Below are 12,415 nucleotides of genomic sequence, written 5' to 3'. Positions count from 1 at the left end.
CATACCAGACAAATGAATAATAACATGCTAATTGTTATCCTGCCTTGGAGAAGGTCTGGTAGAGTTATAGCTTCAGGCACTGTGTAAGACCTAGCTTTTTAAGCTGGCAAAACGTTGATTACTATTTTTAGTTCAATTTCTACCCTTAAGAAAAAGGTAGCATACTCCTTGCTACTCCTGGATGGTTTTATGTATTTTAATTAATGTTATCTTATTGCCTTTGTGCTCCGAGGCTGCTTTAGTGAAAGATGTAATTTTAGAAGGCTGATGAAATTAGATGGGTCTCACTGGGAAGACTGTTATTCATATTTATGGTTATAAAATATTTCAGGTACATCTATGTATGACATTCCTGGGCTATAGGCACACGGTGTTCTGAAACCATTTGTCTTAGAGTAGTTCAGACCAGTGGAACAGTAGTAACTCTAGTTTAGGGGTGATTTTGTTGGTTTTGGTGTTAAACATGTCTTTACATTTTTCCCTTAGAATCTCATCATGCAATGATATGTAAAGAAGTGAAAGTAATTCTATAAACCAAGCACACACAACCCTCCCAGCTTTATTACTTTATAGTCAGACCTCACATATTCTTGACTGAATTGGCATAAGATATGGAACCCGGTAGAAATCAGCTTTATTTGGGTCTGAATGAGTAGCCAGCTGTGGAGCATGGAAGATATATTTTAAATCATTTGCCAGAGCTGAATGCAGTTAGTCTTGCAATAAAGTGAAAGGCAGTTCTCTGAGAAAGAAAAAATAATGTCTTGAGTGAGGCTTGAAATAAGACGCAGTCAATAAAGAGAAGGGCTATAATAAGCTATTTATTATGATCAAACGCTGAGCAGAGTTTCTCATTAGTGGGAGTTAAGAATTAACATATAAGATGTCACAAAGCTATTGAACAGTGATAATACAGTATCTTTCCTACCTTAAAGGTTAGGGTCCTGAAAACCCTCTTGATGGTAGAACTTGAGGTTGCAAAATTTAAAATCCTAGGAGGAAGGGAAGAGTCAGGAGTATCAAGATAATAAGCGAATCTCAGGAACTTTGTACACAACTTTTTTCGAAGTTTCTCTGAAATCAAATAGCCATGTGTACTTTAGAAACCTCCTGCCTAGTTTCATTGTGATAGTGTGTATTCCTTTTGCTTTGTGACTATATTAAGAGGCTTTTGTTTTATCCAGGGGCTAGTCTCCTATCCAAATGGTCAACGCCTTCCCTCCCCTTCCCTCCCCGCCCCGCCCCTTTCCTTCCTTCCAATATTCCCATTTAGTCATTTCCTGTTTTGTACCAGGTAGTATTTTAGGCTTTGGGGACACATTGAACCAAAATCCCTTCCCTCAATAAGATTAAGTTCAGGTTGTGGAAGGTAGACAAGTGTCTCAGGGTTGGGTTTTCCTGAAGTAGACGCTGAGATGGAGTTGGGGGAACAAGATGTTTATTTGGGATCAACACGGTGAACAGAAGGGGGTGGAAGCAGCACTGGGCCGAGGAAGAAGTTGAACTGTGATGCAGATTTGACATGACAGAGCCCCCAGCAGCCTGTGGAGACCTCTGGAGTGACGTGGATTCCCTGGTAGAGGTTCCGGCACTGAGCGATGACCTCACTGCTTTCAGGTGTGTTACCAGGTGTGGCTGCCCCAGGAGGGGTGTGGCCTCCGGCCGGAAGCTCTCTGCACTAGCTGACCAGCTGACCCCGAGGAGCTGGGCCCTGGAGCCTGTCTACCTGCAGCTGCTCTGCAGGTCCTAGCAGTGGATCTTCCAGTCTATCACAGTAAGTGTTTAAAGTATCTGGAGGTGACGGCACAGTGATGGAGAAAGATAAAGCTTGGGAGGGGAGTGGAGAGTGGTGGAGGGAGATAGGCCTTATGGAGGTATTTAAACAGAGACCTAAAGGAACTGAGGGCGCTGCGACAGAGCAGGCCGGGCTATGGGAAGAGCCAGAGCAAGGGCCCTGAGGGGGAGTGTGTCTGGCCTGTTGGGGGAATGTCAAGGGGCCCAGTGTGTGAGTCGGGGTACAGTCATGTGGGGCCTTTGGGCCGTGGCACGGAGTTCACCTTTTATTCTGTGTGAGGTGGTGTATTAATTTGCTAGGGCTGCTGTAATAGAGTACCACAGACTGCATGGCAAAACAACAGAAAGGTATTGTTTCACAGTTCTGGATGTTCTGAGTCCACAATCAAGGTATTGTAGGGTTGGTTCCTTCTGAGAGCTGTGAGAGAGACTCTGTTCCATCTCTCTCTCCTAGCTTTTGATCATTTGCTGGCGGTAGTTGGTGTTCATTGGCTTGCAGGTCTCGGCCTTCATCTTCACATGGCGTTCTCCCTATGTGTGTGTCTTTGTGTCCAAATTTCCCCTTCTTATGAGGACACCAGTCATATTGGACTAGGGCCCACCTTAAGGACCTCGACTGATTAATCTGTGATGACGCTCTTTCCAAATAAGGTCACATTCCGAGGTATTGGGGGTTAAGACTTCAACATATGAATTTGTGGGGGAAACACTTCAACCCACAACAGGTAGGAAGCCATTAGAGGGTTTTGAACAGGTTAATAATATAATAATCGGATTTATGTTTTACAGAGGATCACTCTGCTTTGTGGAGATTAGAATGAAGGGAGGAAGCAGAGGCGTTGCTATAACTGAGGCAGGAGATGATGTTCGCTGTGCCAGGTGCTAGAGGTGGTAGTGAGTGGTCAGGTTCTCGATATAAGGTAGAGCTGTTATCCCGTTAGATTAGATTAGATGTGGAGAGAAGAGGGGAGAGAAAGAGAGGAAACAAGCGCAGTACATTGCCATGTACTGAGACGGGCAAGATTTTGGGAGGAGCCAGTTAGGTGGTAATAGTAGGAATTTGATTTAGGACTTAAGTTTGTGATGCCTGTTAAACACTCATGTAGAGACGCTGAGCAGGCAATTGGATACATGAGAGATTCTGGAATCCAGAGTTCAAAGATGAGAAGGGACCAGCAAAGAAGACCCTAGAGAGAGGAGTCAGTGAGGTAGAAAGTGAACCCAAAGAAAGAGGGGGGCAGGGTTTCAGAAGGCATGTAATGAATATGTTTCAAGACAGAGTAATCATCCAGTAGAATAAGGATTCAGATTGACCACTGGCTTCGGCAACATGGAGGCCATTGGTGACTTTGACAAGAGCAGTTTTGATAGAACGACAGGGATGAAAGCCTGATTGGGGTGAACTCAGCGGGAAGAGAGAAAGTAGAGGCTGTAAATATAGGCAGCTCTTACTTTTACGACTAGCTTGCCGAGGATGGGGGCCCATGTTCACCCCAGAAGTACAGAGTAACTAGGATGCTAGAAAGGGGAAAACCTTTGGGAAACCTTTATGTAACTGTCTTAGAATGAAGGTCAGGTACTTCTCAGGCTCCCTTCCCATTTCTTTTACAGGGTTATTTAACCTTAACTCTGCTCGGTAATAACAACTTCATGCCAAAGTATGTTATGTTAGCCCCTGTCAGACAAGTTTTAGCTCCTTTCCTCCTAACAGGATAATATAGTAATACTGAGTTCTTGAGGGGTGAGTCAGGCAGTGTTAGGGTTATATAGGATTAGTCATGAATTTATAAGGGAAGAAAAATTTGACCTGAAAGGAAATTTATCTGGGATTCACTTGCTTGAATAAGGAAAATGAAGAAATTGTACATAATTAGCCCTCAGGATAATTTACATCCAAAACCAATTTTAGTAGCTTCTCAATTTCATCCTTCACATATGTTAAAATCAAGAATTATGAGTAAGGTGTAATTGACAGACTTGAATATCATCTCCTGTCATCTTCCCAGTCCACCAAGGTAAGAAAGCAGAAGACTCCAAAGGGCAACTGCAGTAGTTAAACAGAAGAGCCTTGGGTTGTATCTGCACCTCCTCAGTGACTCAGTGAAGCCATTAGGAAAAGCTCTGTGCACCTGCTGGGAACTGAATGTAGGTGAAGGTGTGAACTTAAACTTTCAGGGAGACCTGTACAATTTCAGAATCAAAGGAGTTATTAAATGCTTTGTTTCTACAAGGCCATATTAGGTCTGAATCTTTTAAACATAAATGATAGAATTAAATTTGATCACTAATGTCCTCCCTTCTTTGAAGGGCACATCTATTCTGTTAACTCACAGAATTTGCAAATGTGATTATTTTGTGAGATGAAAGGGGTTTTTTTCTTTCAGGGATTTATTCCCTTCTACGGAGTTCACAGAAGGAAAAAAGGGGTGGTGGTGGAATTAAGCTGCACAACAAGAAGAGCTTTAGATTTAATAAAAGGGAAGCTTTTCCTAATGAGGCTCCTTGAGGCTGGTCATGGCTTCTCTGTGGGATGTATAAATCACTGCCTCGTAGATGGTCAAGTTGTAGAAAGGCAGAGTGGTCGGGAGACTTAAATGGGGGTGGGAAGGCCCCTTGGTCCGTTGGAAGATATAAGAAAACACCTGGGGGGCCTCCCTGGTGGCGCAGTGGTTGAGAGTCCGCCTGCCGATGCAGGGGATACGGGTTCGTGCCCCGGTCTGGGAGGATCCCATATGCCGCGGAGCGGCTGGGCCCGTGAGCCATGGCCGCTGGGCCTGCGCATCCGGAGCCTGTGCTCCGCAACGGGAGAGGCCACAACAGTGAGAGGCCCGCATACCGCAAAAAGAAAAAAAAAAAAAAAGAAAACACCTGGGCAAGTTTCACTCTACTTTTAAAGACCCTCAAGAAGCAAACCAGCACAATCCCACCATTCTGCAGGTTTACTTAGGCTTGTTCAAGACCCATGGGTGTTTGAAAGCAGTTGTGTCCGTGTAGGAGATCGTGAGGTAGAGACAGACATACAGCTTTATATGGATTCACAGACCCAAGCCTTTGCCCTCGAGACAAATGATTTCTCAGGTTTTTGTCCATTCCTCTCGTTATTGTGTTCTTGAAACTTTCTTTTTTGTCTTATCTGAGATTGGCCTCTTAAATTCAGCAATGAAATTTAGGTGTGAAAGAAAGAGGAAGATTAAAATTAGTTGGGTAGTGCTTCTATTAAATCCTGTAATGAGTTAATATTATGGAATACTGTTTTGTCTTCTTTCTCCCCGAGGCTGTAAAATATTGTCATTTCCAAGATAAAGGAAGATTCCTAGGCTGCTGTCTTCCTTTCTTCTGAATTTATATATAATCTCGCATTATTAACCCTTTGCGGCTTTTTTATGCCAGTGTATGTTACGGGAAATTTTAAATAAAGCCAGCTGTGTTAAATATTCATAGAATTGATTTCACTTGTTTAAAGTCTTTGGTGATTTATCTTCAGGGAGTGTTAATACGGCAGTAATTCTGCATTACATTTCTTGCACCAACATTTAATTGATACTATATTTCACGAGGATTATTGCAGGTTTATTGCTGTAGTATTTAGAGTTGTGGTTCAGTGCTAGTAATTCAGAGGAATCGGATTCCTGAATCTGTTGTTTCCATTTTAATCGTGTGTGCTTTTGAGCTGGCAAGTTTGAGAAGGGCCAGTAACTGTTTAAAAGACCTGATGTACAAAAACCATTTTGGTGGAGTAGACCTGAAGATACTTTGCTTGTGGATGTCGTTGTGTCTTTTTTTTTTTAAATGATGGTATGTAAATTTAATCTGTATTCCTTTTAAAAATGATATGCAAATTGATAAAATCTATATTATTTTGGTGGATATTGGTGGCTGCTTTACTTCTTAATTAAGGTACCTGGGATATCTCAGACTGTGTGAATGGTAGCAATTGTATTGCTTTTTAAAGCAGACTGATTTACATTGTTATTCTCTTCTAGAAACTGCAGTAGTTTTTCAAACCACTAGGACACCAGTATTCTAACTGTGCAGTTCTCATTGGAACCTCACACAGTAGGACAGTTCGTAGGTGCTCACTATTATATTGAAAGAACAAATAAATGTCTGTACAATGAAAGACATTTTGTTGAGTAAATACACAGATGTCCATGCACTAGAAATGGCACCTATATGACACAGTAGTGGGCCCTGAAGGAAGGAGGAAGGTTTGCCCATCAATCACAGTCCTTAATAAATCCTGGTTGAATGAATGAAAAGCAGGAAAAGAGGTCGGAGGCAGTTCTAGGTGAGTAGAAGGAAAGAGTGAAAACCACAGAGGCTGGAAAGTGCGAGGCCAGGCCGAGGCCTTAGTATGTTTTATTGGATTTAACTAGGGCAGGAGAATATTCTGGAAGGAACTCCAGACTAGGGGTTGGCACTTTGGTTCTTTGCCACTGAATGTGACCTTGGGTGGCTCTGAATTTTGGGCCTCTGCCTTCCCTAAAGGCTTACTGTGAGGCTCAGATGAGAAAATTTATATGAGTGTTTTGCAAGCCATGAAAGGTCATACTTATGAGGTGTTGCTGTGAGCCTTGATGGCTGCTGAGGGTCATTCATTCATCCATCAAATACCGCCACCTGCAGCAGGCCATGCCTTATGATATTGGTGGGTAAAATGCAGGCCTTACCTCCTGGGTTTTCATCCTAGTGGTGAGAAAGGTATTGACCAAACAATCACTCAAGCATGTAATTACACATTGTGGTAAATACTGTGAAGTACAGGGTGCTGGTGGTTCGTTTAGTCTGGTTCTGGGGTCTGAGGGTTACCCTGTACTGTGTGGAGTCGTCAAGGTTCTTGCAGGGAGTGACTTAAACCCAGCATTGCTTTAGGAAGTTTCCTCTAGTGGATAGGATGGATTGACGAAGGATTGGAGCCTGGGAAAACACTTAAATGAAGCTACTGTTATAGATATCCTACATCTGTCATAGGACATATATATGTCATATTTTGGATTTTTTTTGGAATTATTTTAATGTTTTAAATGTTTAATGTTGATATTTTCATGTGCAGTTTTCTAGGGTCTTGATGTTGTTTGGTTTTCATTTGGTATATTAGTGAACATCTGTGTTTAGTTAAACATGAAGTTACCATAAAATATTAGGAACACGTATAGGTTCTTGTGTGTGCCAGAGACACTGTGCTTAGTGCTTTATATATATTGACTCCTATTAACTCTCAACAGCCACATGAGGTGCTGAGACCATGTTATCCTCATTTTGCAGATGAGGAAACTGAACCTTGCTCAAGGATATACAGCTGGTAAGTGGGACTTGGACCCAGGCCATCTTGTTCCGACTGTATGTTCTTAATTACTTCGTTATCACCTTTTCACTTGAAAAGAAAGAATTAATTTAACGTCTGTAAGAGAAGGTAAAGATGCCAGTAAAGCAATCTTTACATAAACACTGTGAATCCCTTGTCTCAATATATTTCCTTTGTGTTTTTTAAAAATAAAATTTTGCCAATTACAAAATAAGGAAGAAAACCTATTTTAATGCAAAAAATTTTTTTAAGTTATATTGTGGTTTTATCATTTTGCCAGGAGGAATTATAAAAGTTTGCTAGTCCTTGACATTGCTTTGTAGGCTGCATGTCTCCCCAGTTTTTCCTTTGTTTCATAACCAGAATAACTATCAGCCAAGTGGGTGAGTGTCCACATCTGTCACTGTAGTAGATTTTATGTTTGCTTCTTGCCTTCCATTGCCCACAAGAGCTTCAGTCCATTTCAGTTGTATGTTTAGTTCCAGGGCAATAGAATCTTAGACTGGGTAGCACCTGTGGTGTGTGTACATCAGCTGACTCCCAGAGATCACAGATAGGGACCCGAGAATTAAAGCAAACAGGGTCATGGTGCTAATTATCGGTAGAGCCACAGTTAGAGGGACGTTGGCCCAGTGTCCCTCCACAGCATGGTTTAGGCTTTGCATGTGGAGGGTACCGGCATACGTCACCCCAAAACATGATTGTAGGAGTTTAGGACGTGCCACCTCCGAATATGCCCCTTTGATGAATTGATTATTCTGAACTGTAGGCGCTTGAAAAAAAAACAATAAATGCAAGGGAGAGGCTTTGACCCAACTCCCCTTATCTGCCTGAAAACAGATCCTCCAAAAGGAACTTAGTTGTCATAGATCCTCACTCCAGGAGCTTCATCAACCAGGGAGGACTGACTCTTATCGCAGGAGAGGAGCCTAGGTGTCGACACCACCCCCAGACAGACTTTGTCACAAACTATCATACGTCCTGCCTAATCTTCTAAGGGCCCATTCATCTTTCCAGAAAATCATTTACTTTCTGCTAAGAGGCCAGCTTCCCCCTCCCTTTTCCCTATTATGATGGTGTTTAAGTCTGAATTCTAAGGCACCTCCTTGAGTTATCATTTTCCTCTGGGTATCTTCCATGTATACAAAGTATACATGTTAATAAGTTTCTGTTTGTTTTTCTCTTGTTAATCTTTTTTTTATTACAAGGGTTTCAGCTAAGAACTCAGAAGCGTGGAGGGAAATTTATTTTTCCTCCCCTACACGGTTCTGTGGCCCCCCCTTTTTTTTGCATATTGTTCATGTTCTATTTCATTCGTGTAGTATAATTGACAGTGAAAATTTGTATTAATTCAGCCAAGTGCTTTGAAGTGGGGGTAGGACTATTAGTTCAAAATGAGTTTTTGTTCAAATTATTTCAATTTGAGTATTAATACAATCTTAAAATTTTTTCCCTGTAATTTTAATTTTTTCAACCCAATAATGCTAAATGAGACTTCCTATGTTAATTTCCCTCATCACACTATTGTACTTTTCATTTGTTTTGCTTATTTTTCCTAACGCTAAATTAAAACTTTAATCCTGAGCTGTGGGCCAATGTGGATAATCTATTAAAAAAAGTCTGAGTTCAGAATTAAACTAAACCTATGGCTTTGGCTTAGTTTGGTTTATGGTTCAAAACAGCTTTCTATCTTGATAGTAAGAGAAAATGTTTTGTAGTACCTCATAAAGGACTTTTTATATATTACTTTTTGATTCTGCGCTTGTTTCTTGACCTTTGAAAGAAAGTCCCCTGAGGGCTCTGCTTTTATTTGGTTAATGCTGTTAACTGCTAAAAAGCATATTCTCTGTAGGAATTGGGTGTGGGTATAATGTTACTAAAAAGAGACATAGCTGTGCAGTTTCACGAATTGTTACATTTTCTTTATGTGGTTAGAACCTCTTTTTGGAGTCCTTAATACTTTTTGTGATTGGTGTATCTTTCTGTACATTGTATTTTGTCCCCATTTTATCATCTACCAGTTATGTCTCAGTAATAGAGCCAGGAGGCCAGAATCTCTTGAATATTCTGTGCAGAATTTTGTGTTTACAGAATAAGCTCTCTTATCTGGGATTATCATGACCAGCAGCTGCTCAGTTGAAGTGGAGAAGTGTAAAAAAAAAATGCTACATTTATATCTTAAGCATTTTATTTTAAATTCAAACATATAAATGTACATCTGTTTGCTGATTTCTGAGGTAGGACCTGGTAAGTGGTTTCCATGTTGTTTTTTGCACATAAACCATAACCTGTGACGTCTGGTGCACCTGGTTTTCGGTTTGGCTTGCTTTAAAGTGTTATTGGAAATTCAGGATACTTGTGAACTATGAATGTAGAATCCTTCCAGATTTTTCTGATTTGCCTCCCCATCCTTTGTCACTTCTTCATGCCTAATATAACAGCAGTTATTTTAGTGTTACTCTTGTATTGTGTTATTCCACAGTATTCAGATGTTCAACTTCGTTTTCATAGAAACATTTTTTCTGAACTCATATTTTATGTATTTATATACAATTTATTATGTGTTTGGGTACAATTAAATTAAATTATAAGAACAACTGGCATAAATAGAAGTAAACACATCTGACCCTAGAGGAGGATACAGCTTTGCTGGTGGGATCACATCACTGCTTCTTAACCTATATATGGTGAAGGTCTAGTCTTTTTATTTTCTGTCATGGACCTATACTATTATTAACAAAAAAGGAAAAAAATAAGAAAGACATATGATATGCAAGCCTTAATTCTTTTTAACATTTTAGAAACAACATAAATAAAATTACATCTCAGTAAGTACAAACACAACAAATATTGTGGGAAAAAATTACAAAATCTGTGCATGTTCTTCAGAAGCATGCGTGTACGCAATTCACATAAAGAATCACTGTCACTCTTGTTAATTTGTCAATCCAGTTATAACTAAACAAAATTTGTGAGTAAAATGGTGATGCTCCACATTAAATACCCTATGTATACTTTTTAACAAACTCTGTGTATATCAGTGCTTAAGATTTTTAGTGTCAGAAATGAACTTCTTGCTTGTTTATCTACTCTAGGCTGGGTTAGTGATAGCTATCTTGGGGTTAATGAATAACGTATATCTAAACTGGTTGTGGGTTTGTTTTAATAACACTCATGGTAGAGGAACTGGCCTTGTAGAGGGATGTTGATGAAGATGAAAAAAAGCAAAGCAGTTTCAGCAAGCTCAAGATCTTCATTTTTCACTTTTCTTCAAAATGAAGCAAGCGATGCTCTAGCGTCGAAATTCACCTTTAGTTCTTCCTCAGTAGCCAGTTCCAACTTGTCCTTTAAACTTACGGTCAAATTTAAATGATCTTTTGATGAAAAGAAATGGATGTGGATTTTAATACATTTATATGAAAATGTATTAACAAAGTAACCTTAAACCATCCCTCGTGGTCACACGGTTCTACAGCACTTGACTAGTAGGCAGCTAGTGCCTCATGCAGCTCACCTCACAAGGTCAACACAGCCAGAACTGGTCACTGAGATGAGTTCACTATTCATGCACTTGGATGTGGCAACTGTGTGTAATGACTACCCACGTTTGTAAATGCTCACTCTCCATTTCCTGGGCAGCTGGTAACAAATAGTTTGCAGACTGGCATCCATCTCTGGACCACACCTTGAGAAGCCCTGGGCTCAGGTAGCACCTCTTACTAGCTGTGAGCCGCTGGTGTGCTGAAACATCAGTTGTTATGCTCTACAGAGGCAGTGGGATGTGCTGATTAATCTGGCAAGTAGGTTAAAGGGGAGAACAGTTAAGAGAGCTGCTTTTGTATAAACACCCCTGCCCCCCACCAAGGTTCTTAGCTTTCATGAGAGTCACAGTATCAGATGTATGTGTGTGCATATTTGTATGTATTATGTGCCTGTTTATTCAGTGATTGTGAGGATAGGGATCATGCTGTCGTCTGAAGGAGTTCACGACATGCCTCCCAAAATGTGCCGCTTTGATATATTGATTGTTTTAAACTAAAGGCACTTGAAAAACAGCAAATGCCCTGCGAGGCTTTCTCTGAACTCCCCTTATCTACCTAAAGACAGACCCTCCAAAAGGAACTCAGTTGTCACAAATCCTCTCCCCAGGAGTTTCATCAACCGGGGAAGATTACCTCTTCACATACACCACACCCAGACAGACTTTATAACACACTGTCATGTCTCCCATCTATTCTTCTAAGGGCCCATTCATCTTACCTAAAAATCATTTACTCTCCCCTGAGGGGCCAACAAACATCCCTCCCTTTCTTTCCCGTATTATGATGGTATATAAACTCTCAAATCTCACTGCTTTTTTTTGAGTACTCACTTTATTTTTCCTGTGATGTCCCCATGTGTGTAATATTAAAAATGCATAAATTTGTAGACCTTTTCTCCTGTTAATCTGCCTGTTCTCAGTTTATTTTGTAGACCTAGCTCTCAAGCCTAGGAGGGTAGAAGGAAAGTCCCCGCCCATCTTTGTCCATCTTTGAATTACCCACTGGGCTTTGCATGCAGCTGCTAGATATTGCTGCATGTTTTATATATATATATACACATATATACATACATATATATATCTGTATATATATATATACACATACGTATATATATATATATATACACACACACATACATATATATATCTGGAAGTTCAGTGGAGACATTTTCTAGAGCCAAGTTCTTTAAAGTGTAGTTTTCTTCTAAGGAAACAGCACACTTGAATTCTCATTTCTCCTCTGGTTTCCTTTGCCTGAGTATATTGCCTGGGCCCAGGAGAATTTAGCTGCTGTTACAGTGAAACATATCTTGAAAAAATGATCAGTTTGGGTGTTTCAATCCCCCACTTTTATCTTTTCACTAACTTAACAATTGTGAATGATTTTAAATCCTCCTGTGAACAAGGACTGCTCAGGATAGCTGTGATTTATCCTACTTTCATGAGTTCATAGTTGAGGTAGAAGCAAGTTTTTCAAGCAAATGAAATTTTGGCCATAGTTAAAACTCATTTTCATGAAAGTTACTAGTGGGGTCTTTGTTGTTTGAAAAAGGAGCAAATGCCCTTATTGTAATAACCAGCTGTTTGAAAGAGAAGGCAACTTAATAAAGGCTACAGAGGGAAGTGAAAAGGTACTGATGATGAGTATAGATTTATCTCAGAGTAAAAAAAGGTGTGTTAATTTTAGGAGCATTTTCTTTCTTGATGTTATACCTTGCAGTTTGAAGTTTTTCAGTATCCTAAAAATGAGCTGACTTGACAGTCAAAAAGTATCA

At 40.2% G+C, this 12,415-nt stretch overlaps 1 protein-coding gene across 18 annotated transcripts in view; it reads left to right on the top strand.

Moving 5' to 3' along the window:
• Positions 1–12,415, top strand: part of APBB2 (amyloid beta precursor protein binding family B member 2) — a 389,233-nt gene that overhangs the window by 25,951 nt on the left and 350,867 nt on the right. For 13 of the 18 annotated variants that reach the window (XM_082637316.1, XM_082637314.1, XM_082637304.1 and 10 more), the window contains exon 2: positions 1,618–1,774. The exons of 3 other annotated variants lie outside the window; for them this stretch is intronic. The gene's annotated coding sequence lies outside the window, so the exon portion shown is untranslated. Of the gene's footprint in view, positions 1–1,617; positions 1,775–7,059; positions 7,097–12,415 lie in introns of all 18 variants that reach the window. 2 more of the 18 variants (XM_082637313.1, XM_082637310.1) reach the window with 1 other exon arrangement.

The sequence above is a fragment of the Mesoplodon mirus genome (assembly GCF_964341445.2).
Source record: "Mesoplodon mirus genome assembly, chromosome: 2".
NCBI lineage: Eukaryota > Metazoa > Chordata > Mammalia > Artiodactyla > Ziphiidae > Mesoplodon > Mesoplodon mirus.
This window is presented reverse-complemented; position numbering and strand designations above follow the sequence as displayed.